Below are 12,700 nucleotides of genomic sequence, written 5' to 3'. Positions count from 1 at the left end.
AGAGACATTTTTCTTTGTGAGATGCTCATCTACCCGCTTGGGCTTCAGGAAATGTTCTCTTGACTAAGTCTCCTAGAGAATAAGGAATAAAACCTTGAACGTTAGGGTTTGAGTCAGTCTGGGTCTACCAGGTAGCAGATGCGCACACGAACAGGGAAGTTTGAAGAGCATTTAATAAAGAGACTTAACAAAAGTGTGTCCAAGGGTTAAAGAAAACAAGTGATGGGGAAGCACTCTGGGACCAGTGATGGCAGTGAGCTCCCACCACCCTGAGACCCGAAGGGGAGGAAGGGGAGTGGCTTGGGGAACTGGAGAGGATAACTTCATGGAGAGAACCGCCTGACCTGAGCTGAGCCCACAGTAGAGGGACTCCGCCAACCCCAGGCAGCCTGGCAGGGGGAAGTGGGGTTGACCTCACTCTCCTTCCCTGTGGTGCTGCCTGTGGCCAAACTTCACTCAGTCTCTGTGAGCAGCCTCCCTGGATCCAGAACTGGATGGAGAAGGGTAGGGCACAGATCTGGAGAGGTAAATAGAAAATAATCTTGCTCTGGGTTTAAAGGGATTTTTCTTGGTTCTTTAGTCCTTTTGACACTAAGGAGTTACAATCCAAACTTTCTGGCGCTCCCTAATGAAATCTTTACAGGACCAAAGAATACACAATTTGTCCCTGGATGGTTAGGATCAATTTGATCTCATGCACTCCTTTCTCAAAGGCCATGTGCCCTTCCCAAATTCTTAAAAGGGAAGTACATTTTTTTGAAGTATGACCCCTCTTTGTTTTCCCTGTTTTTCACTTTATTAAAAAGCTTTATTGGAATGAGGAGGTGGAGACGTGGAGGGCCAGGTCTAGAAGTCTTGGCTCTATGGCTTTCCGTTGCCAGGGCAGCTCTCCCAGCAGAAGAGCTGTGTTCATCCTGCCTCTTCTGCCCCTCATGTGCTGCGTCCCTGTCTCAATGGATGGGAGCTGTCTCGATGCTTCTTGGCATCCATGTGTCTAATGGATGCAGTGGGAAGGATTTCCATGGAGATGGGAAGCAATCTGTACCTGCCCCCTTTTCTTCTTTGACTCTCATTCCCTCCTCAGATCACTTTAATCCACCTTCCATCTCTCTACTTGCCACTGAAAGGACTCCTGCCAGAGCTTCCTAATTTGCAAAATCCCTTAATATATATGTAACCCGTGATACTTGACTGTCACCTCCCAATATATTGGTAATCCCTAAAGCTGTATCTTTCGGTGTCTCTGGAGCCCCACAATTGCTTCTCCATTTGCCTATTCAATATCTCTACCCAAATGGATCTCCCCCAGGTACCATGAACTTAACATGTCCTAAATTGAACTCATAATCTCCCCTCCCATCCTACTTCTCCCCTCTCCTTCTCTAGCTCAGTTTATGGCATCACCATCTTCCTGGTTGCCAGACTGGAAACCTTGGCACTTTCCTTGCCTCTTCCTTCTCCCCTTCAACTCCCCACTGTACCACAGAGCCAATCTTTCATTAAGTCCTGTGAGTTCCGCCTCTGAAAGAGCTCCTGAGAATCTCTCTTTGTTACTATTCTCATACTTTTTCCCTAGTCTAGGATCTCATTGACTCTTCCCTGAATTATTACAACATCCTCTAGTTGCTCTCCCATCTAGCTTGCCCTCAGATTTATTATAAAACAGCTACTTCTCTTGCTTAGAAATCTTTGATGAAAAGACACTCAATATCATTAGTCATTAGGTATCCCTACAAATCAAAACACAATGAGACCACTTCACATCCACTAGGATGGCCATAATCAAAAAGACAGAGAGTATCAAGTGTTTGTAGGGATTTTGGAGAAACTGGAACATTTCTCCAAAATTGAACAATGTAGTTGCAATGTAATGTAATGACATTGCTAGTGAGAAATAAAGTGGTTCAGCTACTTTGGAAACAGTTTGGCCATTCCTCAAAATGTTCAAAATGTTACCATATGACTCAGCATTTCCACTCTTCAGACTATACCCAAGACAAATGGAAACATATGTCCACACAAAAACTTACACAGGACGTTTATAGCAGCATTGTTCACGATAACAGAAAGTGGAAACAACCCAAATGTCCATCAACTGATGAATGGATAAACAAAATATGGTATATCCATACAGTGGACTGTTATTTGACAATAAAAAAGAATAAAGTACTAATTAATACGTGCTACAACGTGGATGAACCTTGAAAGCGTTATGCTAAGTGAAAGAAGCCAGTCTCAAGAGACCACATATCATGTCTTTTGATTTATATGAAGTGCCCAGAATAAGCAAATCTGTAGAGACAGAGGTAGATTAGTGGTTGCCTAAGGTAGGCGAGATAGTGGTGGTAGGGCGCGGGGAGTGGCTACTAAAAGTCACGAGGTTTCTTCTGGGATGATGAAAACGTTCTAAAATTAGATTGTGGTGATAGTTGCACAACTCTGTGAATATACTACAAACTACTGAATTGTATACTCTAAAAGTGTCAATTACATGGTATGTGAGTTATGTCTCAGTAAAGCTTTAGAAAACGTCTCTGAAGACTCCCTCCTGCCACAGAATGAGGCCCAAGGTCCATAGAATGGTGTAGGATCTTTGAACCCACGTCCAGCCCCTCCTTGGATCCAGCCACTTCCCCTCCACCCCTTTCCCCTCTGCCCCTGATGCTCAACCCACAGAGAACCTCTTGCCTTCACTGGGTTATGCCTTGTTCCTGGGCCACCCCAGCCCGCTGTTTCTGCTGCGTCCTCTGCCTGACATGCCACACCTTGTCCCCCTGGAGAATTCCTGGTTGTCTGTCAGAGCCCAGCTCCCACATCACCCTCTTTCTCTTTGGCTTTCCTACCTACCCCAATTAGATTTAATTGCTTTTTTATGTGTGTTTTCATCACCTTTTAGAAGTGTGTTGATTATAGCACTTACCGTATTATATTTTAAATGTTCGTGTGTCTTTCTCCTGTAATGGAATGTGAACTTTCCAGTGCATGTGCCAGCATTTTACTAATTTGTCTTTCTATCTCAAGCCTCTAGCAGAGGGCATGAATACCAGCACACGGTGAGTGCCCCGTAGAAGTGGTTGAAGCTGAATTCAGTCGAGGAGGGCAGCCAGGAGATCCTGATGAACAGCAGTGAGGGGTCTTTCTAGAGTAAGGACAGTGGGATGAAGAGGAAACAAAGCCAAGAGCTCGGCATCATTTGTGACCTGTGAAAGCAGCCCTCTCTCCTGGGAACAGAGCAGTTTGTCACCCTAGCTAATTTCCACCTTGGGCCTGAAAGGGTTGGGACGTAGGACCATGTGTTTATGTTGGGTGCACGGGATGGGGAAATGTGTAGGCTGGAAGGAGAGTTGATGAGATTATGAGGAACGGAAACTGAGACCCTACAATATGCCTGACATTGTGATGCTAGGTGCAAGGACAATCAGGTGGGCGGCTAAAACTGAAGCTGCTGAGTGTCGTTGATCTAGTAGAATAATGCCCATCTCCTGGCGAGTACTCAGTAAACATTTATGCAAAGGAAAAAAAGTGAGCAGGAAAGAAGGTGAGCTCTTCAGACAGTGGCAAGTCCCCCTTGCCCATTATAGCATTCTAACATAGAGCCAACCCTGCTGCAGTCCTGGCGTGGCCCCAGGCTGACTCTGCTGTTGAAGATGAGATGCAGATGCCATCTCCATCTTTCTTAGAGGCCTCCGGTGGGAGTGGCTCCCTGCTCTCAGCCTCCTCTTCCAACAGAGCTGGGTTTCAGGCTGCCCACCCTTTCTCTTCACCTAGGTGGTCAGTGGGAGGCACTCAGCTCTATGCCCCTTCTCTGCTCTAGTTCCCATCTTCTGTCAGTGGTCAGGCTCTTCAGAGCTCAAAGTGGGGAAACTGAGGCAGGAAGTGATCTGAGAGCCTCACCACCTGCTGAGTGAATGTCAGCTCTTTCACCTTTCCACCTCTTCCTCTTCCAAGTCTTCTTCCTCCTCTTCAAATCCATCCTCAAACTCAAGGGAAAGACCACTCTGCTTTACGCCCATTTTAACTTGCAGCTTTCCACTTATGGGGATGGCTAAAGAACAGGCAACACCGTCCTCCACGTTGGCTGCTGCCTCCTATCTGATGGGCCAGTGGTCATTCGTCCTGGGATTTCCAGGTCGTTAACAACAATCAGCAGCTTTCATGTGAGCCCTTTGGGCTGGATTGTCAGAGAGAATAAGCTGGTCACAGCATGGCAGGGGATGGGTGCCTGTGCCTCCCCAGATCACAGCCTTGCTTGTTGTCATCTAGACGGGACAGATTGATTTTGGAGTAAACCTGCATCTGTGGCTGCCCCAGCTTGGTTCACTTCCCACTGGCCTTTTGTTCTAGCACCAGTTCTAAGGAACCAGTTCTGGCTGCCCCAGCTTTTCCAGTTGCCCCACTTTTGTTTGGCCTAGTTATTTCTGTGGGTCTCCAAAGTTTGGACTGAAGCCATTAAAGTAAAAAGAGGCTTGGCATACGCTGTGGTCAGTCTTGTTGTAGAGTTTCTTATTTCCCTTTATATGAGTGCATTCTTTAGTTCAGGAAACCTGCGTGGACTGATTGGAGGGTAGAACTACAGTTTGTCTCTCAGCGCCCCCCCACACACACTCCCCCGCCATATTGCCTATAACAGAGCTTCTCGTGCCTTTTGTCACATCATGCCAGTGCACATTGCACATGATCATTTGTTTGGGGCAGTGAGTAAACGCAGGAGGCTATTCGTGGCTGGAGGTGACTACCCTTAAGGTCCAGCCAGGCACCTCTGGGCCCCATCCAGACACCTGAGGGCTGGGGCTCCTGCACCTCTGCATACCTGTACCCCATTTGTGGTAACCCAGTTGGCAGGCTTGGCCATTGAACTCTAGGACGCCATGCCCAGAAGGCCACACGTGGCCTGTATAGTGGCCTTCCTGCCTGAATCAGCCCAGGCAAGTATTCCTCCATTTCTGGGGCCAACTACGCCAGCATTCTTGCATCTCCTGGCCTTCCTACACTTCCTAGGGAGGGGACAGTCTTTATGGTTGGCCTAATGTGTATCACCCTCATTGTCAGTGTGGCATTTCCTGAATATTCTCCAGACTCTGTATCTCTCTTAAAATGTAGGGCCCGAGACTGTCTGCGTCCTCGGGATGTTGACTGACAGGGGACCGGCCTTGTGCTTCAGGCTGTAAATCCACCCTGCATTCCCAGCACAGGTAGCTAAGGGTCTACTCTGACCCTGGTTCCCTTTCTGACACACTAGCATCTGCTTTTTCCCTTCTGAATTTGTTTATAGTTTCACCTGGAGTGGGCGCTTTTGAGTCTCCCTCTCTACCCTCCCTTTCTCCTTCCCCTCCACCCTCGTTAGAACTGAGGCCGGGGGTTCCGGGTCTGGGGCTCCTCATCACTTTACTCCGAATCCCAAGGTTCTCCAGCTGTCCGTACTGGGCTCCCAACACGGCCCTTCCTCGCACGTTGTTACCTCTCTCTGAGGGCGTCCTTCAGTCTCATGGAATTATTTGGGAAGCACATGGAGCCATTATTCTACCAAGGTTTTCGTTCTTGCTGTCTTACTTTTCTTCTATTTCCCTTCCTGAACTGATGGACTCCATCATTTTTGTTTCTGGCAGGTTTCTGGAAGCTTTAAACCGATTTTATCTGTTTGGAATATTTTTATGTTGTCTCACCATCCATTCCTCTTTCCCATGTCCCCTCTCTCCCTTTCCAATATGGAAACAAAAATGCACGTAGGGAATCAGAAATGAGCAAGGGCTCAGCGTCGGGGTGGGAGGGCTGTGGCTCATGTTCATGCAGTGTGGGTGTGAGGACCACCCACATAAGGCAGCCTGTAGGCAAGACGTCACAGAAGGTGGCAGCCTGAGCAGCAGGCCTGGATCACCCAAAAAACCACCATCAAGGTTTTCCTCTCCAGAGAGCTGGCTCTTAGAAACCACGTCTCTGAATCAGTCACATATTTTCAAGAGTTGCAATCATTTTGATCTAGTTAGTGGGTAGAGGGCAAGTAGTTTCTGTTCCCTCAAAGAGGAAGAGAGAAACAAAACTGTTTTTGGTTTGTTGGCTTGTTTTATAAATGTCTCATTATATTCCACATAAAGCTGCTTCCATTTGGAAAAATATAAGGGTTTTTTTTTTTTTTAGTACCACGTCTAGCTGAGAACTGCAGCCTCCTGTTTGAAAATCTGCCTCAGCAAACTGCCGCTACATCCTTTGGCCTAGACTTTGAGCACGCTGTCATTCAAGTGAGGGGGTGGGCAATCGTCAGGGCACCACTCGGACTGGAGCACAAGCGCTTATTATGCTTTGTCCACGACTCCTGCCACCTTCTTAACACCTGAGGAATATGGTCGGTCCCATGTCGTGTCATACCTGCTGGTGTTGATATATCATGATCCATATTCTGTTTACCAACCCAGCATTCTATTTCCATCTGGGATAGAGAAAGGAAGTCATGATTCTGCTCTTTCATTTATGAATGAAAATGATTGCTTTAGAATCTTCACTTTTCCAAAGAGGCCAGACTTTAATCCAGCTTCACAGATTAGTTCTCCGTGACAATAGAAGACCAGATTTTGGAGCCAAGGGACCTTTTGGAGATCCCAACTTATTTCCAAATGTGGATCTTTTTACAAGGCTAGAATCTTCCTTTCTTGCCACAGCTGGCAGAGCTAACAGGTTTGGTCCCTCATGCACAAAGCATACATCCCTAAAAGCATACAGACCAACTCTCCACTTATTCAATCCAGTTTCAGGTTTTCTTGCCAGTTACAGTAGTCTGACTCCCTTGAATCACGGAGGCCCCATGTGTACCTGGATGCAAAGGAACTGAAATAAGATTGTTAGTTCTTGGAGCATTTGGGGCTCAGGCAGAGCTGCCCAGGTGGAGTGATTATGTGGTGGGCCAGGAGTAGAAGTGAGACAGTTAAGGCTTTTGTGCAAGTTTCTGGGTGTCAAAGCTGGAGACTTTTCTTTTTTTTTTTTTTTTGGTGAGGAAGATTGTCCCTGAGCTAACATCTGTGCCAATTTTCCTCCGTTTTTTATGTGTGGGATGCCTGCCACAGCAGGGCTTGATGAGCAGTGTGTATGTCCGTACCTGGGATCCGAACTTGCAAACCCTGGACCGCTGAAGCGAAGTGTGTGAACTTAACCACTATGCCACCGGGCCGGCCCCGCAGGAGGATTTTTTGAAGGGGAGGGAGCCAGCGTTTCCTGGGCAACCACTATCTGCCATACTCTGTGCTAAGTGCGTTTCATTTCATCTCATTTAGTGAAGAAGCTACTGAAAACATCAGCCTCCTCAGAAAGCTTGGCCTGCAGAGCAAACCCCCTAAGATAAGGAGGTCAGACATTGCCCTTCTCCCTGGAAGGGAATGCAAGCAAGTGTATTTTTTCTGAAAAATAATAGTCATTCATTGAGGATTTTTCATGTGCCAGGCTTTGAGCTAAGCACAATATAACATCATGCCATTTAATCCTCACGAAAGCCCAAGGAGGCTAGGGTTCTGATGCCTGTTCTGCATGTCTTTTGCTGCATAACAAACCACTCCAAAGCTTAATGCCTTAAAATGGCACCAGTCATTGTTTTGATCATGGATCCACGATGTGGACAGAGCTTGGCTGGGCCAGCTCATCTCTGCTCCCTGGAGCATCAGTAGGGCAGCTCAGAAGGGGAGGACCCCTACTGAGATGGCTCTCTCACCCGACCGGCAGGCAGTGCTGGCTGTTACCCGGGAGGGAGTCAGGAGTGTTGGCTTAGCTCCACGTGCGCCTCTCCCGGTGCTGCTTGGGCTCTCCCCCCCGCATGGCAGCTGGGTTCAGGGCAAGTATTCCAACAGGATGTGAAAGCTGCCACTGTCTTAAGACTGACACATCATCACTTCTCTTGTCTTCTGTTGGTCAAGCGGACACAGAGCTGGCTCAAATTCTAGGAGAGGAGAAAGAGACCACAGCTCTCAATAGGTAGTGTCAAAGAATTTGCAGCCATCTTTATTCTTGCAGAGGCCCAGAAAGGTTAAGTGCCCTGTCCCCGATCACACAGCTAGCACATGGATAGGTCCCCTGTGCTCTGCTGCTTCTGGATCCTGTGACACTCCTGAGTCGGCCAGAGCGCCTGACTGACCTCGGTCCAGATTTCTGTACCTTTTCCTGCCATTGACTGGGCCTGTAGTGTCAGTGTGCCCCACAGCCAAAGAGTCCTGGTAAAGCAGATTCTAGAAACATTCCCAAATCACTTCACCTGTACTTGAAATTGACTTTAAGAGCACCCCTGGCAGAATCCTAGGCTTGAGAAAAAAAGGCCCAGGGGTATGCGAGAGCCATTTTCAGATATGGGAAGGACGGTTGTGTAGGTCATGGTGTGGCTTGTATTCTGTGACCTGTGTTCATGAGCAGAGGTTGGCAGACTCCAGCCGGTGGGCCAAAGCCTGCCGCCTGTTTATGTGTAGCCCTCAAGAAAAAATGGTTCTACATTTTAACCTGGTTGAAGAAAACAGCAAGAAGACTACGTAGCAGAGCTGGACAGTTGCAGCATGGACTCTGTAGCCCACAAAGCCTCTCACAGAAAGTGTGTTGGCCTCTGTTCTAGAAGGCAGACTCAGGCCCTGTGTTACCAGAGCTAGAGTTCAGGTCTTCATAAGAAGCAACTTTCTAACTAGAGTGTCCGTAAGTAGGAACAGCAGTTCTCAGCTGCAGGTTGTCCAGGCAGATGGCTATGCCTAGGACACTAAAGGTGAGGGTGACAACCAGCTCTCCAGGCGAGAAGAGCCCTGATTTGTAATGTTTGTCTGTTTCTGTGATACACATCCCACCATGGCCAGTTTCCAGTTCTGACGTGATGTCACTAGAAGTGGAGATGGGGACAGATGCACATGCTCGGCTCTCGGAGCTCCAGTGTACCGCTGTGTTGGGTCAGGGAATTGACAGTGTGTCATGCTGCCCTTGGGGAGCTCCTCGTCGAGAGACATGCAGGGGTTCGGGGAGGAACAATAGTGCAGGAAAAAATCCTTTGAAAGTCCCTCTGCCTCTCTGAGCTTGCGAGCAGCCATTGTTAATACCTACAAGCACAGAAAGATGAAGTACCATGCCCTGGATCACACAGCTGCTGAACCCCACCTGCTAGTTCATGTCCTCACATTTGGTTTAGAAAATCTTGATTTCTGCAAAGAGTGATAAGTTAGACTGCATCCAAATTTAGAACTCCTGTTTAACTAAACATCACTTTAAGCAAAGTTACAAGGCAAATGACAGATTGGGAGAAAACATTTGGAATATATAAGAGATCAAAGTTTAGTCTCCGAAGGACATAAGGAACACCTATCAATCAATTAAAATTAAAAACAACAACAGTCCAATGGAAAAATGGGCAAAGGGTGTGGACGGTTTACACCGACTCAGATACAGATGGCCAATAAGCATGTGAAAGATGATCAGTCTTTCACTATGAGAAAGCATCAGTCTCGCTACCAAGTAGGGAAATGCAGGATAAAACAATGATTCGTTTATCTCCTCATCAGATTGGCCCAAAGTAATAACACCAAGCAAGTGAGACTGAGGTGCCACAGCACGTTCCTCAGCCACAGCTGGAGGAGCATGAGTTGAAACTAAAAAGAAGCTTAACCAACACCCAGAAATTCCAAATTGGGCTGTATATCCTAGGGCCCAGAAAAACTCTCACGTCTTCAGAGGAGGCAGGTACACCAGAAAATCATTGCCTCATAGTTGTGATAGTGAAAAATCAGAAACGACATAAAGCCCATCAGTCTGGGAATGGCTAGGTCGTCTCTGATCTAGACACCACTGAACATCAGGCAGCAGTGACAAAGAGGATGCAGAGCTCTCTACAGTGAGCACTGCTGAGGTGAGACAGCAGACTGCAGAATGCGTGGATAGTCGATACCATTGATGTTCTTAAAATGTAGATGATGCTGTGTAGTTCACAGAACACATATAGAGGGCTGCACACCATATTCATAATAGTGTATACTTTCGAGAAGGTAGGAAGGGAGAGGGCCAGGGTTGGTGGGAGGGGAGATGGTCAGAAGGGACTTTAGTTTTATATATGGGTGTTTTCATTTTTCTTAAGGAGAATATATTTATGTATTTCTTGTATAGTATTTTTAAGAGACCAAGTTAAAGTTCAGTTCTCCCGAGATGGAGTGGCTTCTGTAAGGCAATGTGCCGTCTCCCCAGGGAAGCCTAGATCTACTAGGTTGACTGTCCATCCGGGGGCCACACAGGTAGGGGCATCTGGCTGTGGGGATCATTTTGGCCTATGAGATTGCACTTCCCTTGAGGACTCTCTGATCACCTCTGTCACCTCCATACTGGCCTCAGCGTTCTCTTAACACTTTGGCCAAAGCAAGAAAAGGCTTTTGTCCTTAATTTCCTGTTGCATAATTGAGACTGGACACACATGTTAATGAAGTCTCTGTTTGAGGCAAGGAAACTAGAGAGTCACATTAAATGGGTGGTGTCAGGTTTGGGACTGTCAGCATCCCCCCCTCTCCCCGCACCCCCTCAGGGCACTCCTCCCCCAACTGCTCTCTAGTACATCTGGATTCCTGTGTCCAGACCCAAGGTAAGATTCAGAGAGAGGTGTTCTCTCTCCTGTGGAGCCAAGCCCACCTTCCAACTTACTTATTTCATGTCTGAGAACCCACTTCTTTCCTGGATTTTTGGCGCCAGGAGTGTCCACCCATTTCAGGAAAACCCTACTGTTAAACCCCAGGCGCATGTGTGGCCTCATTCCGTTGTTAACATGACAGCCACATGGGAATCGCACACCATAGGCTAGCATCCGGACAAGAGAGAGACAGAGAGTAGTAGGTTTTTCTCACCCAGACATTTGTGGCTGAGAAGTTAGGGCCAAGGATGGCTGATGGAATATTGATATACTTACCGCACGCTAGACACTCACATCCTGAGTCATGTTATCCCCGTTCATCAGTTGTAATAAAGAACAATGGGTATTAATATCCCCATTCTACAGATGAACAAACCATGCCTCAGAAAGTAACAACCTACGTGAGGTCACAGAGCCCAGATGGAAACCCAGAATGCCTGCTTCCACTGCCTTTTAACCTTTGAGCAACACTCTTCCTTAGGGATTTCATCCTAGAAGCCTTCAGGAGGCTCGTCCTTGCTTTTTGCACAACCTCCCTGGGGAAAATGAAAGATCACTTCCCCCATGAATTTGAGTACCAGGCATTCTTTTCCAAGAGTATCCCCTAAACTCCTTTTGTTGTTACTTGAATTTCGGGTGAAAACAGACAGAAAATGTATTTTCAGATACAGCTTGCATTTTGTTTTTGTTTTGTTTTGTTTTGTGAGAAGATCAGCCCTGTGCTAACATCCGCCAATCCTCCTCTTTTTTTGCTGAGGAAGACTGGCCCTGGGCTAACATCTGTGCCCATCTTCCTCCACTTTATATGGGACGCCGCCACAGCACGGCCCGCCAAGCAGTGCGTCGGTGCGTGCCGGGATCCGAACCAGCGAACCTCGGGCCGCCGCAGCGGAGTGCGCGCACTTAACCGCTTGCGCCACCGGGCCGGCCCCACAGCTTGCATTTTGGATTCAAAGGAAGCTGGGCTAATTCAGAGGATATGTGAGGGTCAGCAACTCCTTTGATGTTATTTATGTGATTCGAGGGGCAACACAGTATATAAGCAAAGAACGGTGTTCTCAATCCCTGACTCTACTTCCCACCTGTTTCACCAATGCGCAGAGGAGGGTGTTGTGCTTCCTCTTCCCTTCAAATTCCCCATATCGCTTCACATTCCAGAAAGTTCTCGGCTGCCAAGGAGTTTACACTAGAATGTGAGCGGTGAGCTTGTGAAAACCCTCCTGGACTTCCCCTCAGGTGAGGACAAAGAACACTCGACACGTGGTGGTGGCGGTGGAGCGCTGAGTTTTAAGTTCTGGTTTATTCAGAGGCAGAGCCAAGAAGTGGTTGGGTACTTCCGCCCGCACCTTCACGTCACCGTCCACCAGGAGATTAGGTCTAAAGAAGAATCATCTCAAGGTGCTGGGGAAGTAACTTCAGGATGGGACCAGCTATGCATTTGTCATCCATGTTTTTCTGACCTGAATTTAAAAGTTGTTGGGGCCGGCCCGGTGGCGTGGTAGTTAAATTTGCACGCTCCGCCTGGGCAGCCCGGGGTTCACAGGTTCGGATCCCGGGCGTGGACCGACGCACTGCTTGTTAAGCCATGGTATGGCGGTGTCCCATATAAAGTAGAGGACGATGGGCACGGATGTTAGCCCAGGGCCAATCTTCCTCAGGAAAAAGAGGAGGATTGGCATCGGATGTTAGCTCAGGGCTAATCTTCCTCACCAAAAAATAAAAACAGTTGTTAACAGTGGAGAATCTGAAAGCAAGACTAACAAAAAACATCAGTGGACTCAAATTATCCTCCCTCTGCGTTGCTTCCTCTCCTTCCCTGAGCTGCTATAGCCGTCCCGTAACATTTTGTTTGCAGCCTCTGAGCACCTACTACTTGTTGTGGGTTCAATTGTGTCCTCCCCAAAAAGTTGTGTTGAAGTCCTAACCCCCCAGTACCTCAGAATGTGACCTTATTTGAAAATAGGGTCTCAGCAGATGTAACCAGGTTAAAATGAGGCCACTAGAGTAGGCCCTAATCCAGTCTGACTGGTGAACATGAAAGGGGGAAATTTAGGCACAGACACAGACGTGCACAGAGGGAAGATG

The 12,700-nt window shown here is 47.7% G+C and overlaps 1 protein-coding gene across 9 annotated transcripts in view; it reads left to right on the top strand.

Moving 5' to 3' along the window:
• Positions 1 to 12,700, top strand: part of DAPK1 (death associated protein kinase 1) — a 176,772-nt gene that overhangs the window by 102,426 nt on the left and 61,646 nt on the right. Inside the window, exon 1 of one of the 9 annotated variants that reach the window (XM_087444310.1) lies at positions 11,633 to 11,851. The exons of the other annotated variants lie outside the window; for them this stretch is intronic. The gene's annotated coding sequence lies outside the window, so the exon portion shown is untranslated. Of the gene's footprint in view, positions 1 to 11,632; positions 11,852 to 12,700 lie in introns of those variants that run through there. 9 annotated transcript variants of the gene reach the window in all.

The sequence above is a fragment of the Ceratotherium simum genome, chromosome 20 (genome assembly GCF_057802395.1).
Source record: "Ceratotherium simum simum isolate JZ-2026a chromosome 20, ASM5780239v1, whole genome shotgun sequence".
Lineage (NCBI taxonomy): Eukaryota > Metazoa > Chordata > Mammalia > Perissodactyla > Rhinocerotidae > Ceratotherium > Ceratotherium simum.
Note: the sequence above shows the minus strand (reverse complement) of the source record. Positions and strands in the feature narration are given on the sequence as shown.